This window comes from Opisthocomus hoazin, chromosome 12 (assembly GCF_030867145.1).
Source record: "Opisthocomus hoazin isolate bOpiHoa1 chromosome 12, bOpiHoa1.hap1, whole genome shotgun sequence".
NCBI classification, from domain to species: domain Eukaryota; kingdom Metazoa; phylum Chordata; class Aves; order Opisthocomiformes; family Opisthocomidae; genus Opisthocomus; species Opisthocomus hoazin.
Genome location: NC_134425.1, coordinates 1,548,294 through 1,556,854, shown reverse-complemented (window position 1 = coordinate 1,556,854; position 8,561 = coordinate 1,548,294).

Genomic DNA, 8,561 nt, shown 5'->3' with positions numbered 1-8,561 from the left:
GACTTGGAAATCTGGGCTCTGTACCAGCAAACCAGCATTGTGCCTGGACGTGCCTCAGTTTCCCCAGCTGCCAACAGTCCTGCCCACCTGCTGCCAACAGCCAAAAAGCTCTGCCTGAGTCAGGTGGGCCAAGAAGTGCTGGAAATAGCCCTGGTCTTCCTCCAAGCTGCACAACGAGAAAGATAAATCCACATTCGAATCCCCACATCGAATTAGAGACCAGGGAAGTAAGAAATGACAATTCCTCTTGCCTGAACCTCTCTTTTCCAATTTAATTAACTTGTCCTTCAGTGGCTGTCCTTCTGGGACCAATGTGCAAGGCACCTTGCGTTCACGTGAAGAGCTCTGCCAGCACCCTGTCCCCGAAAGTCAGCTTGCAGTCGAGGTTTGCTGGAGCAGCAAACGGCCCTGTTGCCTTGGTCTTGTCCAAGAGGTGCCTTGGGGAGCTCGTCCCCGGAGCCGGGTTAGCTGAAAGCCCTTTCAGCACAATCCGACCGCCCACCGTCTGCTCCAGGAGCCGTGGCAGCGGTGCTGGCCAGCAAAAAGCTGAGCGGCAGCCCGGCCTGGACGGAGCCGGCGAGGCGCTGAGCAGGAGAAGGATGCCAGGGTGAGCGACAGCGCCTGAGACAACGGAAACAGCCAGGACGACAGATTATGTAAGAAAAAATAATTATTTTTTTGGTATTAAGAGCGCTTTTCAACACCTCCCTTTGGAACCGATTCCCTGCCTCCCCTCTGCAGCCAGTAAGCACCGAAATGACCCCACTCGAGGATCCTGCCCTGCTCTCCCAGCTTCTCTGCGTGGCTTGTCATCACCGGTCGCTGCGTCCTTCGGAGCTCGACCACGTCGCCGGCAGCGGCAGGGACGTGCACAGGTTGCGAGGCTGCCGCGGTGGGTAGGGATGCGTTTGGCCCTGGCTGACTGAGCAGATCAGTCTTCACGTGCTCTGCCACCACGTTTTCCCTCTACACGTCGTGTCAGGCTCTTTGCGCAATTCAAAGCAAGCTTTGAGCAGGGTGTCACCAAAGACCTCTCACAAATGAGGCACTGTCTGTAACGGCAGCAAGTTATGAATCTCGCAGCCTCCAGAGCAGTCAACAGTGCTATCACAAAAATGAACAACGAAATAAAAGGCACGGAGCTTTGCGCACACCAAGTGCCACAAGCAAATTCTAAGGATGTGGCAACATGACTGTACAAACCCTAAAAGCATAACTACACGGTGGGAACACGAGAGCATTCTCCACTTTGGACCAGTTTTCTGGCTGATTTGGTCAACATCTCCAGGAGCCTGGCTCCGGATTTCGGTGAGGTCATTTCTCCTCTTAACTTGCCCGGGAAAATCAGGGGCTCCCCCCTCTCCCCGTGCAGCTCCTCGCCTTGTGTAACCGCTGCGCTGCAAGGGCAGGAGAGCTCGTCCCTCTTCGCCTTTGGCTTTGTAGAGCTCATAAATCAGGTCTGGGCTTCTCAGGTATTCGGGAGGTTTTGCCGTGTAACGAGCTGCATGGAGGTGCCGGTGCATGTTGTATCCGAGAGCAGCGTTGCTGCAAAGACACCGGATCAGTTAAATGAAAAAAAAAAACCCAGCCGATGCCTGGAGGGGATGGGTTACCTCTGCCAGGAGAAGGGCGGGAGGTGAAGCTCCGGCTCAGTCGACAGGGACTAAAGCCCTGCAACTTTATTCGTGATAAAGAATATGCAAAACTCATTTGGGCCTGCGAGGACTTGAAATGAGGTTGCTGCTGGCCCTGGCTTTCATTACACAAGAGTCAGCAGACCAGTTGCATGTGGATAATAAAAACACCAGTACTTGTAGTCTTTCTACGTGGAGTCTTGAGAAACTCAAGCCGAACATTTTGGGGTTGCACCAACAGCGGCTGGGGACGCGGTTGTGCGGCCGTGGGGAGATCTGGCCAGCCAAAGGCGTGTAAGGAGCAGCTCCGTTTGCAGACGTGACTGCAAGGATGGAAAACGATGCCCAGGCTTGGCAGCCCACCCTGCCCTGCCCCTCTGCCAGGCACTGGCAGCCCTGAAAGCCGCCTGCAAGGCACTGGGACAGGGGCACTGCTGGGGGAGGGCTGGCTGGATTAAGGAAGAAGCCACCGCCTGCCACGGGACCCGGAGGGGACAGGCTTTGGTGACCACAAGCTGCCCGACATGCTGGGCATTGCCACCTTTTCACTGTTTCACCAGTTCTAACGTGTTTGAATTCAGCTGGTTTGGATCTTTCAAAGACTTTGCAGATGTCCCGATGAGCTGCAGGAACCGCAGGGCTGGGAACGCTCGCGCCAGGCTGAGCTCCCTGCCGTCTCCTGACGCTGCTATTGCTGCCTGTCCGTCCGTCTGCAGCGTGGCTCCTGTTGGATGGTGTTCAGCCGTTTGCCAACATTGTGTTTGCATTGGGGGGGGGGGAAAATGCAGCTTGACAACGTTGCTTGAAATAGTCTTTTCAAAGAGGGGCTGGCTTTCCACAATGTACAGAGTTTAAGCTCTCACATGACACGCTGGGTTGTGCAATTACTGCAGAAATCAGCATTGGGTCCAGACAGCGTGGTCACAGGGGAGAGCAGGAACCCGAGCAAGCAGCCAAACGGAAGGGTCTGGGCTGACGAGCTGCTAATTGGACAGCCTGTCCTCGGGTAGAGAAAATAATTGCTTCGAAATAAAAATGCCAGTTCCTAGAAGAAAGCCATTTAAAGCCACAATAATCTCAGTGTAGATCAGACCCTCTGAGTAACCAAAAATTACTATCGCTGGTCACATTTTTTCTTTAGAAGGAACATTTGGGGATGGAAAAATCCCTTTGTCGCTTGTTCATGTTTGTCTTCTTCATATACCTCTAATACTTTCTCGAAAAAGGCAGAAGCCAGGCATTACCTAGTTAGAAAGCCAGCAAGCCTCAAACCTCTCTCTAGCTTTTCTTCAGCTTCCATGGTTAATTAAAACTAGTACTTTAAATTAAAACATAGAAAACATAAGCAAAAATAGTCTGTCTTTTTTCTAGTACCTCGTGGAGTTTCTGAGTAGGTGCTGTCGCTGCTGAGCAAAGGTTAAACAGGTTTTGTCTGTCTTCTTCATTACACCAAATCTGCACAAACCTCCTGCACCCAAGTCAAACGAGATAAACCCCAAAATTTCTGCAAAATATTCTCTGTGGGACTTTTTTCTCTCTGTGTGGGCCAGATACCACCTGGATTTCTTCCCTGCGCTCAGCACAGAAAAGCAAGCCTGCAAACCCACTTCTGCACCCGCCTAGCTCCGGCCATGGCCTTGCAGCCTCTTCGGTGGCTGATGCAAGGTCCTACCACGGGCTGTTGCTTCAGGAGAAAGCAGCTCACAGGGTGGGCAAGCACCCACAGAGGCACAGCTCTGCCCCGGCCTCCCCCGAAACGGGGGGCTCGGCTTCCTTCCTCGCAGGACGCTCTGTGTTGCTGGACACTCAGCCCAGCAGCCAGGAGGTTGCTCGGCGCAGAGCTGTCACGGCGTCCCAGAAATGGGCTGCTCTGCTGCAGAACAAGAACCCCGGCAGAAACACAATTTGCTGCAACTGTTGGTGATTTAACCAGCTTCTTGTTGTGGCCTGTTCTCGCCTGTGCGCGGGGAAAAAGGCTTCAGCCTGAGAGCTTTTGGGTGCTGAAGCCAGCTCTGTTGATTCACGCAGGGGGTTAGGCAGGGAAGGATGCTTTCATTTGATTTTCCTTGCCCTTATTCAATGAATTCCAGCTTTTCTGCGGAGCTGAACGCCCTGCTTTGTGTGCCGTGGTCTTCCAGGCGCCAGTCCCGGTCCTGGTGCGAATCATGGTGGGGCGAGTGCTGCGTTGGTGTTTCGGGGCTGTTCTGACCTGCTGCACCCTCATCCCCAAAACCCTGCCGGGATGGGGAGCTGCAACCGGCAACCCGCAGCGGCTGCGTGTTCAAACCCTCTCGGGGCCTGTGCTGGAAGGAAACCACAGACATGGGGGAAACTCCTGTCCCACCCATCTCTGAGAAAATAGCGTGGAGATGAAAGGACAAAATTAATCTCGAGGCTGGTTAACTCCAGCCAGGTGTGACGGAACCAGGGCTTGGGAAGAGATGGGGAATTGGAAACAAAGAGGAAAATTGACCTGGAATGAAAAAGGGGATCTTGATCCTGCATTAGATCAAAGAGCAAAAGGCACGTTGGGAAGGGCTTCCCCGCTGGGCACACGGTTTGGTGGTGGGGCAGGCAGTGGAGCGCTGGCAGGGAGCGGGAGGGTGCTGGCAACCCCCCCCATACAAACAAGCCCAAAGGGGCAGCAGGAGGAAGGGGGCCAAAGCCTTTCAGTGTGGGATGCAGCGCCCTGGAAAGCAGAGGGCTCTGGATACGGCAGCTGGAAGGCCAGCCCAAACTCCCATGAAGTGCCCTGTGTTTTTAGACCGATGGAGTTACCACCCAGAGCTAGAGGCTTTTCCCCAGCTGGGTTTGGAGAGGTTTCCCTCGCAGCCTTGGGCGCAGGCAGTGCTCGGCTCGCTGCCTCTCCCCGACAAATAACCACCAGCTTCTTCAAACCCCGCTGGCCTCCAGGTGCAGTGGAGCAAGGTGAGGGATTTGGTAGGAATGAGGAACCCCAGCACCAGCCCATGCCTGCCTCCAACTGAGCCCTCCGCCAGGCAAGTCTGTGCCTGGGGAGAGCTGCCAGCCTCTCCTGGTAGCTGCTTTGCAGATCAGAGCATAGCCAGGTCGCTTTGCTACCTGTTTGGCTGATAGGTACCAACTCCCACTGGTAAAAGCTGTCATACAGCTCACGTGAGCTAACGGTTCTGTGCAGAAGGAACGACCTTCCTGGCAGACCTCTCCACTGGATGTCCCACGCAGGCAGTGTCGTACAGAAGGACTCATTGCCCTGTGTGGGTTGCACAGCGTCTTTATTTCGTGGTGTCTTGAAATATCTGTGCTCTTTTTTTGCGGGCCGGCATCCCCCAGTGCCACAAGTGAGCGGGAAAGCAGAAAGGGGAACCGGTGGCTTCTGCAGCTGGCGTTGCACAAACACATCCCCTGTGTCCTCCTCTTCCTGGCGCCTGTCCTGGTCTCTCACTTTGTACCCTCAGGGCAGGTTTAGATTGGATATGAGGAAAAATTTCTTCACTGAAAGAGTGCTCAGGCATTGGACCAGGCTGCCCAGGGAGGTGGAGGAGTCCCCATCCCTGGAGGGGTTCCAAAAATGTGTGGACGTGGCACGTCAGGACATGGTTTAGCAGGCGTGGTGGTGTTGGGGTGATGGCTGGACTTGATGATCTTAGAGGTCTTTTCCAACCTTAATGATTCTGTGATTCTCTGACACCTGGAGAGCACAGAATAGCAATTGCACTAAATCAGAGCTGGCCCTTGGTGTAGGAGCATAACCCAGCACTCCTGCGGCCGGCGGCCGGACAGTCTGGGCAAGAGGAACAGCAGCAGAATGGGCGCCCTGCAGCCCACCAGACCCCGGTGCCCGGCCACCGTCCCACTCCCTCCCTTGTGGGCTGAGCTGCTTCTCACCTCGGTCCCGTAATGTGACAGTTTATCTTGTGGGAAAGCGTGAAGCTGGCCGAGTGTCAACAGCCACCATAGAAACCCAGTTTACACTCCTGATCCTTGCCAGACAGCGCTGCAGAGCAAGCAGCAGATATCAAAGTAAATATTGGTTTTCAAATGGGACCTAATTCCCATCTGCTTCATCAGCAAAATGGATCACGTGTGGCTTCTTAGATTGTTTTTCACGTGGTTATCTTTATCAGAAGGCTGTGCTTTCCATACAAAGAACACAGAAAAAAGCCCGCTGTGACATATCACCAAGATCTGGTTTTTGCCTTCCTGTGTGACTTTTTTTCCTAGTAACAAAAGTGACATCACAGGTCAGGAAACCAAGATGGTTATTTCTGAGAGAAAAGAGTACATGTTACAGTGACAGCAAAGCTGTTAACGGATATTATTTGCATTGGCATTGCAGCTTGAGGTTAAAATTAAACCTTTTCTTTAAAAAAAAGAGTCAGTGATAGATAGACAGATATGGGACAATCACCTATTACATCATGTCTGCACAAACACCCCAAAACATGTTCAGGAGTGGATGTGATGTCATCTTCTAAAAACTAAATCACACTAATTGCTGGAGCGTGAATCTATCCAAACAGTCAGTGCAGGAGAACAGTATTGTGACAAGGTGGTGGGCTTTGTAGATGACACACAGTGTCCTGCTGGAAGGAAAAAGGAAAGCTTTATCTACACGTCATGGTCCCTAAATTGCTAACCATCCCTAGAGGGTCTGCTCAGTTTTTGGGGGTTCACAGAGAAAAGTGAAAAAGAGGCAACTCGATATAATTGCAGCCACGGAGCACGCATCTCCCAGGTCTCCCGCTTAATACACGGTTTCCCATACGCACCACAACCAGCATGGTCAAGCCAAAGCACAGACCCCACTACAGCAGCTCCCTCTCCTAAAGGCTAATGCTTTAGGAGAATATTTCTGCTCACGAGAGTGGTTAATATACCCAAGTGTACCTTTTTAAGCCATTGAGAATGAACAAATATTTTCTTTTCCTTTGCAAAACCACAAGGAATCTTGCCAGGGTCATCGGTTCCTGAGGGTAAATGTTTAGCATGATAAGGGACGTATGGAGCTATCTTTACTGAGGGGCTAACAAAACCAGATTGAACTGGAGCCAGAGAACATGCCAAATCCCTCCACAGTGCGTTGCTCAGGCTGGTAAAGCCTTGGCAAATCAAGGTGACAGCAGCAGGTACAGCAGTAAGCAGATAATCCGGTCCCCGTAGCTGTCACCGCACTACCAGGAACGTGAATGCCAGTCAGTGGTGGAAAAACCTGCTCACCCATCTGGCTGGGGTCAATGGCTTCTTGTGAAGATAAACCAGAATTAATTTCATCAATGTCACTGTTATCAGGGCTGAGGCAGTTGAAAATCAAACTCTAAGGGTCACTCCTTGTCCTTTACTTCTTCAGCTGTAAAAAACTGTAGAAGTTGGGCAAAGGAGAACAGTGAGAAATGACCCACGCCCACCCGTGCGACAAGGCAGGTCGAACCGCTCCAGCCATCTTTGGCCGATATTGGCGTCGCAGGGTCTGAGACACGTCCCTGGAAATTTCACAGCCACCCCAGACAGTCTCTTCTCGTGTCTCACTAGCCTGGCAGTCAGTAAGTTTTCTCTAATGCCTAAATTAAACCTTTCTCTGCTAATATGTAAGCCAGCCTCCTCACCCTACCTGCCACGAGGTTACTATGAGGTCTCCCCTCCTGAGAGCAAGCCGAGCGAGCCCCCCAGACCAGGCAGACGTGCTCTCTCACGAACTGATGGAGGCAAAGTGGTGTTTGAGAGCACTGGAAGGAGAGCATTGTGTCTAGCTTGGTGATTGCAACAAAAGCCAGGCGATGCTAAGCCCTGCTCTGCTGCAGGCTGCCTTCACATCGGTGGGGATATCATTTGCCTCGTGACGCTGGCGTTTCCTTCTCCATTAAAGTGAAACGCTCCTCTCAAATATTCCGAGAGCCTGTGACGAAGGGCTTCGTACTGGGAACTGAGTGTTGGCTAGGTGTTAATAAAGCACTGATTATTTTTAAGTGAACTTATCTCTGCCTACGGAGGGCAAACAGGACCCGTGACCGTATGCAGCGGCCGGTTCTTTGCATCCAAGCGAAAGCAGCACCTGCAGAGCCCCTGCGCGCTCCGGCTCTGGAGATGGTGTGTCTCAATAACCAAGCGTGGGCTGCCCAGACACCTCGCAGCAGAAGAGGTCTTCTCGGGTGAAACAAATGTGCTTGGACTTGTCCTTAGGCAAGCAAAAACATCGCAATAATACTGAGTCCCAGCTGGAACCGCTTTCTTTGTTACCTAATTCCTGAGGATTTAAGAAGAGGGAGGCACTACCTGAATCAGTGAAAGCTGGAGAAACTGAAATACAGAGGATTTCTTCACCGAAACAACCTCCCTTCGCTGGAGCACCTTGTGCTGCGTTTCTCCTCACGCCCTGCAGCCTGGCCCTGGGCTTGGTCGTCGCTTTCCCACTAGCAAGGGCTCTGCACCTCCGCAGCTGATGCAACGCCTCAGCAGTTCTTGCACCATGGGGGGGGGAGCCGGCTCAGGGCCTTCTCTGCAGAGGAGCTGACATCTGGTGGGACACGAAAGCCATTACAAGTCTTACTACATTCCACCCTGGGTTGCATCAGACTTAGAGTTTGAATAATGGGGGGGAAGAAATAGTTGCATACATCAGGACAGGGGATTTTAAGGTATTTTTGGCAGCTTTGCTCTGATGAGCAATATGACCTTTCTTGTCCAGAACTCACTTAGCCCAGGCTTTCTGGAGTTTGCTTTTCCTCGCTGCTTTTCTACCCGGTTCACGCAATTATCTACACTTCTCTTGACAAACGACAAAGCAGATTCAAAGACACCCGGGGTGCTGTGAATGTGCCCCTGGACCCGACCTCTCTACAAAACCCTGACCGCAAGATGAGGTGAGCCAGGAACCTGCGCGATGACACCGACACTGGCGTTTGAGAGGAGTGCCTCCGTGTCATCTGGGTACATAAATCCGAGGAAAAA